Below are 14,629 nucleotides of genomic sequence, written 5' to 3' on the forward strand. Positions count from 1 at the left end.
CATACAGTCCCTCCAATGTCAGACTGACAGACAACCCCCCCCCCCCCCCCCAAAAAAAAAAATGCCTCCTTCATTAAGAGGCCTCTCCCGCCTCTCCTCCCTAGCCAGCAAACAGAGATTAACCGGCAGCTGCGCACATCTGACGCCTCCACTGTCGTATGAGGTACACTCCTCATGTTGCACAGAAACTGGACACCACAATAGTGTGGGACATTCCCGCCTTTTCTGATCCCTCCTAACCCCCCATCCCTACTACCACCACTCCCCAAATCCTCTATGTCTTCGCACACCTCTCCCATGCCCCTCCTTTTTGCCATGCTCTTTTTTTCTGGGATTCTTTGGCTTTCCTGGTGCAGTCGATGAGCCTGGGAATGTTTACTTAGCTCCCAAGGCTTGATGATAACATCAAGCAACATGGAAGAAAGAGAAGCGTGTGGCTTAAAGTTGGAAGAAACTTGATGAATGTAGGATAGCTGTTGGTTGGAATCAAATACATTTTGTCATTGCCTTGCCATTGTTCCCTTCTGCCCAAAAAAAAAACCTTGGTGTTGGACTGGCGTGAAAGGCGTTTGTTAATTACCCCGAGATGCTGAATCTAACTGAGCAGTATTTTTACTCCTATCAAATGCCAATTTTCATAGCTAAGGTACCTTAATTGTCGATTGGGTTAGGTTGTTAGTCAGCCAGTAGATGAATACAAAAAAACACAGAGTGGAACATTGGTTTTGTACATTAAATAAAAAAATAATAATACATCACCTAGTTTACATTGTAACTGTTCAAAAACATGGATCAAATTCTACTGAATTCAGTTCTGGTGACTTGTTGGTTAGCTCATTGACCGCCATTCACAAATTTATTCAGGAATTGAAAATATGACATATGGCGCCAATTCTGCATTACTTCCGTTTTTGTGATTTCTTTCTTGGGTGCCGATAAAGCGCTGGCCAGATCTCTAGCAATGTTTTTCCCTTCCACAAGGTGGCAGCATTTACCTTTATTCCATGTTAGCGCTTTGTTCCAGCTTCAGCTGTTGTGAAAGCGCTATATAAACCAATATTTATATATCGCATTGTATTTTGGACAACCACCCTCATTTCCAGCTCATATAACTCCAGACCACTAAAATTTAGGAATTAACTATTTATTTCAGATGAAAGAAGAGAATATAAGATTTTCTACGCTGCATTGAATGTTTATATACTCCTAAAAGTCAATATTCTGTGGGTCCTGCAATTTGAGTGAAAATGACAAAAACCCTGGCGCTGGAGTGGACAAAAGCACATGGTCTGGTAGTGCCATTTCTACCTAAATAATCCAAGTAACAGAGAGCCCCCTTTTTTAACAATAGACTTTGCAAAGACAAATACAGACGCTCCCCAACTTACAAACGAGATATGTTCCAAATGGTCATTCGTAAGTTGAATTCGTTCGTAAGTTGATTCAGTGCTATATTTTTAGGGAATGCATGTTTAAGGTTTATATAAGTATGTTTTAGGCTTGTATAAGTAACCTGTATTGGTTTGTACTAAAAAATAAAAATGTAATAAAATATATGCTCTATAAAGATATGTACATGTACAACTGCAGACAGTAAGTACGACATGTGTTACTACAAAAATGTACATATGTACAGTTACGTATGTGTAAGCTCTCAGTCGTACAGGAGTGGTCCATCAATGAAAAGGTTTCTTCAGCCGTCATCTGTACTTTTTTGAAGGTGTCAGACGTTTCGCTTCTTATCCAAGATGCTTCTTCAGCGAACTAAAGTCTTACTGGTAGTATCGTCCCTATAGATATATCCCTAATGTCATATGTACAGTTGTTCGTAACTTGAATGTTCGTAAGTAGGGGAGCGTCTGTATACCGCAGCAATTTTTTTTACCGGGAGTCAGCCACCACAAAACCAATCGTCAACCTCAGTTGCTGCTGAGTTGAGACTTTCTGTAAAAACAAGCCGTGATGAACTCCCGTCGCTCCAGTTGGCTGGAAAAGAACACATTCCCTCCTAAATCCTGAGGGCCTCCAAAAGTGTGAAATGTGACCCCCTGGTCGCATTATGTCAGAGTTGCACTTATATCTTGAAGTCGGCTCACTTGTAATGTATATGAGGCATGTTTCTTTTCGGGACAAAGCCGATGCCACCGACCCGTCTCCGTTTTATTTGCTCAAGGCATCCCCTTCGGACGTCATCATTGTTCCGAGGAATGCCGAGTCGTCCGCTAGCTTTTGTTCCCCGCGTGAGTGTCAAACAGTGAAAAGTGACCAGTATGAACCCGGCCGGAGACTGTGAAGCGGCTTGTAAAAATATATATATTTATGTACTATTCAGCTTTACTGGGATTGAGTTGCAGCACGATGTATCGAGTGCCGGTGATTTAAGTCACAAAATAGGAAGTCAAACATTTACTGTGACTGTTCAGGGGAAAGCGCACAGCGGAGCCATTAATTTTTTTACTCAAATTGCAGGACCCACAGAATATTACATTTTAGGACTACATAAATATTCGATTAAGCATAAGAAACATTAGACACTCTTCTTTCATCTGAAAAAAGTTCATTCCTAAGTTATATGTGTCTGTTTTCTGAGCTTGAAATGAGGGTGACTGACTGTCCAAAATATAATACATACATATGGATTTATATCGCGCTTTAACAACGGCTGAAGTTGTACCAAAGTGCTAACGGCATCCCTCTGCAAGAAAAAACAAAACCCGAAAACCCACTCTACATCAAGCTTTTCAATTCCCGAATAAATTCGGGAAGGTGGCACTCGTGGTTCGTTGAGTCTTACGACTGAATCCCAAAAGTAGCACATTTCAATACAGTAAAGTCTCGTTATATCGATATTGGTTATATTGATAGTACTGCTTATTACGATACTATTTCTATGAACGCAAGGAGAAAATTTACATGGCGCAGGAACGGATATATCAATATTCCGGTTATATCGATATTTTTTCCGACTCCCGAGAATATCGATATAACGAGACTTTACTGTATTACGAATGTGTCATCCATTTTCTGTTTACATAATCAATCAATAATCTCCTCTAAAAAGTTTCTCCCAAAGTTTACATTTCCTGGCACGGCGCCAAACGCCCGCCCGTCATCGCTTCGTCCTCGGCATCTGTTGTCAAATTAAAAATGACGCCAGCTAGAACGCCGACTTTGAAGTCAGAAAGACATCGCTGTGCACATGATCCTACATGTGCGCATGAATATTCATACCAACCCCGAGGCTAACCAAAGTGTTTTCCTATTGTGCTAATGAGCTGCGCTACACTACGAACGCCACATACGTTATCGCAGGCTGACTGTTTTCACCCCTGCTGATTAATCCCATCATTACTGTAAACGGCAAAGCCATCTATTGGTTTACATTCTTAATGAGCTCCTGTTGCCGTCTCAATGCTAAGCAAACTCTCAGAAGAAGATCGCCGACAAGTTCATATGTTAGCGGCTTTCAAAATGTTTCGCTTACCCCATAGGCACGACTATCGCGGTCAAATTTATGTCACCTATCAAGTTTTGAAGTGTTACTACCCCCTTCCTCAACCCCCTGTGGCTGATTCATTGTGAAGGCCCTTTTCTTTTTGTCTCTCTCGTCAGTTGGGTTATCAGTTTCACGGTATTTGTTTGGCAAATTCCCTAGAGGGCTAATCTCTTTAAGTGTCTCTCCGGAGCACTATCCTAAAGAGAGGAAGAAAAAAAAACACAAAAATAAATAGAGGAATCTCATCGGCAACTGTTGATTTACAATATCTGCAGACTGTCTGTCTCTTGTCACGGTTTTAAATCACGGTAATTTTATGACTTGAACGCAACCGTCACTCAGGTCCATGACAGCCAGTAAATATTCCCGATTGATGGGATTAAACTTTAATTTGGGTTTATTCTAAATTTTTAATTCCATCCAGTGTTTGTATTGAAGTTGCAGTTTGAAAATCACGTGATGCAATTTCACTCGATCCAGCTGGCGCAGATGGCAAAATGCTAAATCCGAACGCCACTAAAGTCATACATATTTGAAGTTTAAACCTAAATTGCCGTGAGGGAACTTAATTTGTACCAGATGTCATGAGAGTATATTTTTACCACACAAAAAAACTGCCAAAGAACTATGTCTGACTGAAAAGTACTGCAAAAGATGTCCTTGCTATGTCAGGATTGGTTACATTGATTTTTTTTCTGGATCTGTCTAGAAGACCATCTCGGTCTTAATCAACACCAGAATCTACCTGTTGAGGATCTCAAAACTAAATGAAGAATCCAGATGATTGAATTAGACCTTTTTTATTGTTTTAATTAAATGTTTCACATTTTTTTTTTTTTTTTTTTTTAAGGCAACCACCCTTCTTTGTCCTGGATTGTCTATTGAGCCTGACCTCTGTGACAGTTTCTAAAACCATTCCAAGGCAGTAGATAGCGGGTCATGGTTTGATTCCCATTACTGGGAAAAGACGAACAAATTGGGAGTAGTCTCGCCATCTTGAGAAGGAACAGGATAGCAGGCTTTGTTCTCAGATAAGAATCCCACACTCCACTGGTGTGTCACAATCAGGATTTCGTCAGGCGACAGGACTTTTCGGGTAATTTAGCGCCTGCCGGACACGGCCAATGACTTTTGAAAACGGATGAAAGCCGGAATGTGATCCACCTCCGTGGCTCGAGTTTAGCTTTCGGAATCTACCTTCAGGGTGTTGGGGGGTGTCTCTCTCCTCCCACTTGATTGAAGAATGAAGAGGACAAACTAAAACTCAGCTTGGCCTATGTCTAAAATGTGCCATAGTCTGTGATTAGTCGGGTGACATGGTCTCAAAAAGAAGACGGACATCACAGACATGATAAAGTTCTTTAGTCTTGAGCAACCAAGTGTTTAAGTTGCAGCATACGTCCTCATCATAAGCATTTATATTCAGCAAACTGACCCCATCCAGAGCTACTTTTAATAAGTAATGAGGCGCTGCAGAGTCAGGAGTCAATATATTCTTCTTATGATTTAACCCAATACAGCTAACTGCTGAAATGGAAAAACACATTCAACTGGATTTAAAAACAACATATGGAAATATTTTTTAGAATCCCACGTCCAAATAATAGCAAGAAAAATGCTGACAGGGAGTAAGCCTGACTCTGACTCCGCAAGGTCCCCTGAAGAGCTGGAGGACTCATGACGCCATGGGCTTCCTTGGTCTCCAACCAAGTTGGCATCTGCTGCCCAGCGGAGATCCGGAACACTGCTACAGTCAGGATTGAAATCTTTAAAGACAATTGCTTGTTTAAAGACCCGGAGTGTCATTAGCGTCATATTATTGTCGATAGTTTTGTCGTTATGTGGTACGACATGCAGTCGACAAAAGGGCCAAACAATGTTGGCTGCAAATACTCTTAGTTAAGTTGTCAAAATAGAGCCGGATTTAAAATATCAGTTACAACAGTAATCAGGATCATTTACTCCCTGACTGGTCAAAGTGGCTTCTGCGAAGTTTCCAACTTCCAGGCCTGTGATGTAATTCAGCTATTCTATGCTTGCTGAAAATGAAAGTGGTTTTGAGAAATGAAAAGGATTCTACATGGTGAGAAAATGGCGTCCCGTCTGTAAAATTGCTCTCTAATACGAAATAGTCATGCTGTCCTCACCGTTTCCTTTCAAATAGCTTCACCTCAAAAAAACTACTCAGGGTTGACCCAAATAGACAAGGAGTTAACTTTTCCTCATTCACCGGTTAGCTTCACTTCCTCACTGTTCAGTAGATCATCGCTAAAATGCTAATTTGTCATGCGAGTAACGTCATGAAGCTCTTTTAGTTCCTAGCTTGTTGCTATCAAAAAAATAAATAAAATGAACAATAGCATACAGCACAATCCTAAATACACTTTTACCTTTTGTTAAACGACAATTAGCATTCCAGCTGATACAGAGGTGCTAGCTCAATGAGCTAGCTTTTCATCTATTTGACGGTTTCTGGGAATCTACACCACTAATTGATCCCTGTTGCCTTTTTTTTAGCTCAGAACTTGGCTTCGAAACTCAGTTCCATTAAGACAGGCAGCTTGAGAAAGTGTCGTAATTGAATGCGATCAGCCGTCCTTTCATTAAATCGAGAGCGTCAATGTAATTGACTTAAGCGGGCCCGAAAGGAGCATGAGGAACAAACATGTTTACTTCCGTTAACACCATCCGACTGAATAACGCTGTTCTCGTCACAAAACCAAGTCCACCGCGGATACTCTGGAGTCACCGAGTGGATTCCCGAGGCCGTCGTCTTCATTGACAGATCAAGGTGCCCTCTCTGCATCTTTGAACTTGATGTTTCAAAAAGGCGGAGAAGATAAAGAGACGCTAACGTGTCAAATCCTCCCTCCTCTGCTCTTCTCGACCCTCTCATTAGACACTGTTTAAAGATTTTAAGAAAGGACTGGAGGATTTCCGCTCCATAGTTTGCTTTGCTTTTAGGCATCACCTGTTTTCTGGCATGTCTATTGATATCGTTTTCCCGCAATACTCTGAAGCAAGCACGTGTGACTCCGTGGCGCAACGGTAGCGCGTCTGACTCCAGATCAGAAGGTTGCGTGTTCAAATCACGTCGGGGTCACCTGTACTCAAATAATATGTCTCACTTTTGGGGCAAAGGTGTTGTGACACTCAATTGCTTCGTATTTTGGGGGGGGGCGAAGCTGAATTCAGGGATAATGCATAATTAGTTTGTATGACAACCATCCCTCTCATTCTGTGTAACATTATTCTTTTATCTTATTCATAAAAAAACAATACAGGTGTTCATGAATGAGAAATAAGCATGTGGGTGGTCTCGTGCTCTACTAAGTTCACCCCCCCATGATACCCTGCCTCCCGCAAGCATCACCAGCACTCCTTCCGCTCTTCCCACTGTTCCTTGCACTCCTTCCCACAAATCACTTGACAAATGGGCTGTCCACAGGTGTTGCTGGAGCGCCCCCGCCGACTCCCCCTCCAACCTCCTCCTCACAAACACCCTCAATGGGAATTAGGGGCAACATTCCCATTGTTTCCAGCTGCCCTGCGTTAAAGTGTACCACCCCCCTGCCCTGCCCCCCATCCTCTACGTCCCAGCGGGACGCAGTGCCACCAGACTACTGGGAAACCAGTCATAACCACAAGCCCGGGCTCAAGGTCTTGGCACATAGCCCACGGCGAGCATATTAAACAACCAGTGGATGTTTGTCTCGGGCTAGTCTTGACAATGGGGAGTATCGTATGACGATATCTCCACAAAGATCGTCATATAAAGAAAAAATACACATTGCAGCATTTACTACTTCAACGTAAATACCCCTTGCGGTCAACCTCACTGCCACTGCGTTTCACGGAAAACAGAATGGCCAGTTTGTTGTGTCAATACGTGTCGGTTTTAGATCAGCAGGTGGTGTGAGTAAAGTGACATGGCACTCTCAAGGACTTGCACACTGCAAGAATCAAGACAAGAGCGCGGAAAATCTTACTTGACCCTCTGAACCACCTTTGCCAACAACTCCCCTGAGGCAGGCGCTACCGATCGATGCGCACCAAATCCAGCAGACATTTAAGCGGCTTCTTCCCCCGTCGCCATTAACTCTCTAAACAGTAACTGAAATATAACTGTTTGTCCTGTTATAATCATTGTAGCTCCAGGTCTCTACTCACTTGAACCACTGTCTGCTTGATACTTACCACATTGTCTCACAGTTGTTCCTGAGAGACAATCCATTTAGATTAAAGATTTTGATTAGATTAGATTAGCCTTTATTAGTGTCATCCATACTTATTTGTCATGTCTTTTTTATGATGATACTAGTTAGCATGTTCTATCAGAGACAAATTCCTTGTATGTTTTACATACTTGGCCAATCAAGATGATTCTGATCCTGATGATTTGCAACAGTAGCCACAAGTCAGTTTATTGGGAAGAAATGACAACAAAAAATAAAAATAAAAACAATCAGTCGGATGATTCAAGACAATTGCCACCAGTTTCCAGAGTCGTAAAAATCCCCTCTGTCTCAAAGTGTTCAAAATGACTTTGCAGTGTTTTAGAACATCTGCAATCCTCCGCTCGCGACAAGCCCACCATGTGCTTTGTTTTCATCCCCGCCTTACTCTGCGGGCGTCCCTGCCCCCACTACTGCCTGTCCATCTTGCATTTGTCTTCAAATCTCACAGAAGGAACGATTTAGCGGCCAACTAGACAAAACGGCGCAGTCAAAAGGCCAATCGAATACACCCTTTCAGTTTCTTGTAGGGATCGTATACACACTCATCCCGTATTATTTTCATTTAACTTGTAAAAGAACATTCTGTAGACTTGTCAGAAGATTTTTCAGAGCTTGATAGCGACTGATATGTCGCGATCACAATGGTCCACTGATGCCTGGTCAAGGTCCTCTGGTGCCAATTGTCCTTTTTGAATCATGTATGTGTCTTAGGGGTCTTGAAGAGGGGCGCTGGCCTGGGCGTCGTGAGTAGCCTCTCTACCCTCATTATCACAGCAGTGCACCTGATCGCTCGGCTATTCTCTTTGAGAGTATTAAGGTTCTCAGCGGGATACTGCGGTGGGGTTTTGCCATTTTGATCCCGATGAATTAGGCGTAGTGCGTTCGGCCCTCACGTCTGGTGGATGGGAGTACATGAGCTAGGGCTATTGTTGGAAAACGGTATCGATGCTAATGTGTGGATACAAACAGGCACAGCAGCATCACGGGCGGGAAATGGACACAATGGAAACAGATGGTTGTCTGTAATGAGTACACTTGGTAATTAAAATGACATGTTAATTCCCCATTGAAGATATTCGGTTTGTTTTCTAAATTGCGATGATTTGTTTTTATATATCGCACAGAGCGGGCCGTTTTAATCATATTCTAGTTTTTTTTTCTACCCTCTTTGTTTGAACAGGTGTAAAAGCCCAAATTTAAAATTGAAGTCGGCGAAGTGAGCTAAGACACCGAAATTGATCGAGACAAAAGATTTGCACCTCGAAGCTATAACTAACCACAGTTTGTTTACGTCGCAGACTTTATGTTGCAAACTCACACGTTCCATCGGGGACTCATCTGACGGTGAGGAAATAAAGAAAGAAAAACGATCCCCGAGGTTAGATGCGGCTTTAAATTATGCCTGTAATTGATGGAGTAATCGATTAAAAAGATTGGTTCGCCCCAGCCCGATTTCAGACATTCATTCACACTTGACAGAGACTTTCAACTCCAGTCGGAATGCTACATGGAGTAGCATAGATAAATAGTCTGAAATGCTATTCATTTTGATTGACGACCCTTCGAATGGCTGAGGGTGAAAGCGGAATGACTCGAAACGTATGTTGCAAGGATATTCAATCTTGCGATGGTGACCATCGCATAAATAAGTTCTTTGTTGGCGAAAGTCAGCGTGCTGTCGTCACCGTTTTGATTGCACAAGAGTCCTGCGATAAGCTTACAATAACAGCCTGGAGCCTCATAGCTTCACGTCTTTCATTTCTTTTATCAAATAGTGTCGAAACTGACGCGATCTCTTCGGCTTGACACACTTGTTTGGCTCTTTCGTCATTTTTCGTCAATCAATAAATAAAAATCAATGAATAAACACATTCATTTCCTTTCGGCTTTTCCCTTCCGGAGTCACCAGAGCGAATCAGTCTCTTCCATCTAACCCTGTTTTGTGCTTCTTCTTCTCTCACCTCAAATAAAAAATAAGTACATAAATAAATAAATAAATAAATACATACACAAATAAATACATACAGAAATAAATCAATAAATAAATACATACATACATACATACATACATACATACATAAATAAATACATAAATAATAATAAATAAATGCAACAAAATAATAAAGCAGCACATAAACATTAATAAATACACAAATAAACACATGAATAAATCTGATTAAATAAAGAGATAATTGATGAGAAGGTTTCTTCAGCCGTCATCTGTACAAAGGTGAAGGTTTCGGACGTTTCGCCTCCTATCCAAGAGGCTTCGTCAGCGAACTAAAGTCTGACTGGTCGTATCGGCCCCATTTATATATCCCTAATGTCCAGACCTGGTACAGCCTTTGTACAGATGACGGCTGAAGAAACCTTCTCATCGATGGACCACTCCTGTACGACTGAGAGCTTACACAGACGTAAAGAGATAATTACATAAACGTAATGAAATAATCCCCCCCAAAAAAATCCATACATAAACACATAAATAAATACATAAACACATAAATACATAAACAAAATACAATGAAAAATCATACATTAATAGATAATAAAGAAACAAAGTGAAATAATATCCATAAAAATCCATACAGAAACGTACATAAATAAATAAATAAATAAATAAATACATAGATAAATAAATAAATATCATACAATAATACATAAAAACACATCAATATATAAACACATAAATAAACAAATAAATAAATAAACAAACAAATATATATGAATAAATAAATATATACATACATAGATGAATAAATGAATAAATACATAAACAAAGACACGAATAAAGAAAAAAATAGATATAAATTCTTAAATACAGTAAAGTCTCGTTATATCGATATTCAAGGGAGTCCGAAAAAAATATCGATATAACCGGGACTATCGATATATCCGACCCTGTTTGCATATAATTTTCTCCGTGCGTGCATAGAAATAGTATCGATATAACTGGGACTATCGATATATCCGATATCGCTATAACGAGACTTTACTGTATATACATACATGGATGAATAAAGAAATTCATAAACACGTAGATATGAATACATAAATACACATATACATATACATACATATATACATACATAAATAAATAAATACACAAATAAATAAATAAATAAATAATCCCCCCTAGCTAACTACTTTTTTTTACCACAAAGTGGGTGCTGGTGAGTGAGTTTGACTGCAGGCTTTCCAATTTGTTTTCAGTCTATCGATTGCCAAAATACCCCAAATGGACCCCCTTTCCCTCGCACTGGCACCCACCCCCACCCTGCTAGTTAGTCTATGTTTCGCCCGTTGACCTTTAATTAGCCAACCTGCATCTACAGAGCCAACCTCACGCTTGAACCCCAGCGCGACGGATGGCGGGCGGGTCCATTGATGGCAACAGATCAGATGCAAGCATAAATAAAACATCCGCATTTCTCCCCTTTAATGAAGTCTCGCCCACCGGGTGCCATGTTCAAAAATTTATGGAGTTGCCTGAGAAGTTTGCCAGGGAACGGGAATAATTTACCATTCCTCAAAAGCCAGTGAACTTTTAGTATGACGTGAAATTGGGGGGGTGGAATTTCGGGCTGTGTTTACGTTTTGGGTATTGATATGCTGAAAAGTCAGTTGTAGCATGGGATTGAGAAAGAAAAAAATGCATTTAGTGCATCACTATTTAAAAATATATCATTCAAAATGTATGGTATGGTATAGTTCAGGGGTGTCAAAGTCATTTTTTGCCGCGGGCCACATTGAAGTTATGGTTTCCTCTCGAGGGCCGTTATGAATTTGGGGAACCCATTAGAATGTTTAAATCCCTTCAAATATTACATATAGAGCACACAGCAAATTAATGAATAACTCGTTTTCAAATCTGAAGTCAACAGTAATGACTTTTATTGTGGTTGACATCCAAAAATATGAAATTTTGGCTCAGATTTTAGCAATCATCATGAAATTTAACAAGTTTGATTTGCTTTCGCGGGCCGAAAAAAAAATGATGTGGCGGGCCGGATTTGGCCCGGGGGCCTTGACTTTGACACCTTTGGTATAGTTGGTATATACAATGGTATAAATGTATGGTATCTGATTCAGCAAAAGGAATGAATTGGTGTGGAATAACAAATTTTCCTTCAACACATAATTATAACTTCCTACAACAAATGGATAATTACAACCTACCAAAGGAAACTGTCAAAATAAGACTAAAAATCAATCTTTCAAAAGAAACCATTCTCCATGATCAAACATTTTACCCCCCCTGAACTTCAATCAGCATTTTCCAGGGTTGTTGCAATCAAGATGATTGCATACAATAAAACTTCCTTTGAGGAGATTTCTCACACTTCCTTATCTCTCTCTCTCTTCTGCGGAGGAATAAAGAAAAATGAACTCGCTCACGGCTGCCACGAGAACAGACTGCGAAGAGATATGTCCCACATTGTCATTCCCAAAAGCCCGTACCCCCTTCGCTATATAACAAGGACCCCTCGTCTCTCTCCTCTTTGTGTGTGTGTGTGTGTGTGTGTGTGTGTGTGTGTGTGTGTGTGTGTGTGTGTGTGTGTGTGTGTGTGTCCTTTCTTTGATGTCACACAGCGCACTTTGTCCACCAGGTGTTCAACAGCACACCGGCCCTGGGCATAAAGAAATTCCTCTTGCTTTTCAGGCGCACTTCTTTTTTTTTGCTAGCTCTCATATGTCCTGAACGTGTGAAGAAATTGCAGCAAAAGCGAGAATATGTGCCATGTTTGAAGAGAAATCAACCAAAGTGTTTTTTAACTCATTCACTGCCATTCTTGAATTTGTTCGGGAATTGAATTGAAAATGTGACGTAGGGCGCCATTCCCGAATTTTTTCGGGTTTTGTTTTGTCATGCTTGGGTGCCGATAAAGCGCTCGCCATGGCCTCTGGCAATGTTTTTATATTCCACAAGGGGGCATCATTCCCCCTTTTTTTCATTTTAGCGCTGTGTTCCAGCTTTAGCTGTTGTTAAAGCGCTATATAAACCAATGTGTATGTATTGTATTGTGTTCAGCCGCCCCCATTTCAAGCTCAGATAACTCCAGACCCATAAAACTTAGGAATTCACTTTTTCGTTAGTTCTCTCGCGGGGGTGCCGATAAAGCACTGGTTGGACCTCTGGCAATGTGTTTTCCCTTCCACGAGTGGTCAGCATTTGCCTTTTGTCCATGTTAGTGCTTTGTTCCAATTTTCGCTGTTGTTAAAGCGCTATATATATCAATATGTATGTATTGTATTTTATACAGCCACCCTCATTTCAAGCTCAGATAACTCCAGACTCCTATAATTTAAGAATTAACTCTTTTTTTTTTTTTTGTAAAAGAAGATAGTGTAAGGTTTTTAACGCTGTGTTGAATGTTTATCTAGTCCCAAAACTCAATATTCTGTGGGTCCTGGAATTCGAGTGAAAATGACAACAACCCTGGCACTGGAGTCGACACATTTTTCTGTGTCTGGCAGTGAATGAGTTAATTACTACAGAGTGAACTTCAGGCGCTAGAGCGTCGTTTGTATTTTTTACATAGTTTTTGTCCACCCCCCACCCTCCTCCTCCAAAATTCTCTTTCCTTTCCATCTCGTGACCCCACTTCGACCCAGTTGCCCTCTTGCCGGAAAGACAAAGAGGAAGGTTTTAAAAAGATGCTAAACTTAGAACGCGACAGAGACGTGACGCGTCGGCGCTCTGCTTATACCGGGAGCTTGGAAACCGGTTATTACGGGAAATGTTTATTATCTCACAACTGTCTAGGCTCATTTCATGGCTCGCCAGCCACGTGAAGGATTAGGAGGACCTTAGGTCTGAGGTGTTTCGGTCCTCTTATCGGTGGCAAGGGGTGCAGATCAACCGCAGGCCTAAGCTGCCAGCCTTAATCAAACCGGGAAGGCAATAATGGTGACCGTTTTGGTTAGCATCCCAGGAAATTGTCTGCATCAATGAGCCACCGTGTGCGTACAGACGTTTCCTTTAAGTAGCTCTTGACAAAGCCAGTTATTTCCATCCCGTTTATTTTGGAGCTTGATTGTACAAGCCACACATTATTTGGCAATGTGGGACCTTATTCATTCGTCACTGCTTTTGAGTTATTTTGAAGCATTACAGAGAAACAAAATAAACTGTCGCGGCTCGGAATTGAAGCGGATTCACGTGGGCCAGGAGATGTGAGACAATCTCTTTTTGTAAATGGATGCTACAGCTTTGTGTTTGCTTTGACAACTTAGCTTGTAGCAACAGACGTGCACATTCCACCGTGACGTCCTTGATCCACTGGTGAAACGGAGGCTTTGATCCTCTCCTCTTTCATCGAAAACTGCTTCATGCAACGATTGTGCAGAAAGTGCTTAAGATTGAAGACTGCTTGTGTCTTTTATGTTGTGTCACATTATTTGTTATTCTATTTATATATTTATATTTGACTTCAAGATGGCGCCGTGAGAGTGGCTGCCTTTACAGCACCTCCTATATTTTGTTTTTGCTGATGTGCAATGTAAATTTCTCCACTGTGAAACAAATTAAGGTTCATCTAATCTAATATGTGACCGTGAAGTGACCTTGAGAGTTTTGAAAGGCGCTTAAAAATGAAATGTATTATTATTATTATTATTATGTTGTTGTTGTTGATTATTATTATTATTATTATTATTATGTTGTTGTTGTTGATTATTATTATTATTATTATTATTATGTTGTTGTTGTTGTTGTTTTTGTTGATGATTATTATTATTATGTTGTTGATGATGATGATGATTATTATTATTATTATTATTATTATTATTATTCCCGGTTGAGTGGACGCTAGCGCATGTGGCTGTCGCTGCTCACCCACAGAAAAACTGATCCTGTGGCTGTAAAGTGCCCTTGAGAATTTTAAAAGGCGCT

The 14,629-nt window shown here is 40.7% G+C and overlaps 1 protein-coding gene and 1 non-coding gene across 4 annotated transcripts in view; both read left to right on the top strand.

The window, feature by feature from the left end:
- mcama (melanoma cell adhesion molecule a) overlaps positions 1 to 14,629 on the top strand; it is a 58,311-nt gene that overhangs the window by 27,934 nt on the left and 15,748 nt on the right. The gene's annotated exons all lie outside the window — the stretch shown is intronic.
- Positions 6,528 to 6,599, top strand: trnaw-cca (transfer RNA tryptophan (anticodon CCA)). The gene has a single exon. It is a non-coding gene; the product is annotated as a tRNA-Trp (tRNA).

Source organism: Hippocampus bargibanti, linkage group LG16 (assembly GCF_051943395.1).
Source record: "Hippocampus bargibanti isolate YZ-2025 linkage group LG16, ASM5194339v1, whole genome shotgun sequence".
Classification (NCBI taxonomy): Eukaryota; Metazoa; Chordata; class Actinopteri; order Syngnathiformes; family Syngnathidae; genus Hippocampus; species Hippocampus bargibanti.